The sequence below is a fragment of the Sinocyclocheilus rhinocerous genome, unplaced genomic scaffold (genome assembly GCF_001515625.1).
Source record: "Sinocyclocheilus rhinocerous isolate Xijiao unplaced genomic scaffold, SAMN03320098_v1.1 scaffold2792, whole genome shotgun sequence".
NCBI classification, from domain to species: Eukaryota; Metazoa; Chordata; class Actinopteri; order Cypriniformes; family Cyprinidae; genus Sinocyclocheilus; species Sinocyclocheilus rhinocerous.
This window is the reverse complement of record NW_015648609.1, coordinates 579482-579851: the sequence shown is the minus strand read 5'-3', so window position 1 is coordinate 579851 and position 370 is coordinate 579482. Positions and strand designations below refer to the sequence as shown.

The window sequence follows — 370 nt, the reverse complement described above, 5'->3', positions numbered from 1 at the left end:
ATAAAAAAAAAAAAAAAAAAAAAAATATATATATATATATATATAATCTAATAAATGATTCAGAATAATAATAATGTTTCAGTATCATTGAGGTACTATTATACTTTTTTAATATTTTGAATTATTTTTATTTTTTGTATTTTCTGTTTTCAGTTTAATTTTAGTTAAATTATTTTAGTTTTTAGTGAAATCTATATAGTTTTTATTATTATTATTATTATTATTTAAGTTTTAGTGGAATGATAATGAGAAATGTTGCTTTGGCAACTAGCTGAAATAAAATGTTTGTTTTTTTATATTTTATTTAGTTTAACAGTTATTTTATGTAAAATCACGCAAATATTTATTTATTTATTTATTTATTTATTTT

General features: G+C 14.1%; 1 protein-coding gene across 1 annotated transcript in view; it reads left to right on the top strand.

Annotated features, from left to right (window-relative positions):
* The window catches only part of hrasa (HRas proto-oncogene, GTPase a), a 35993-nt gene that overhangs the window by 31572 nt on the left and 4051 nt on the right, over window positions 1–370 (top strand). The gene's annotated exons all lie outside the window — the stretch shown is intronic.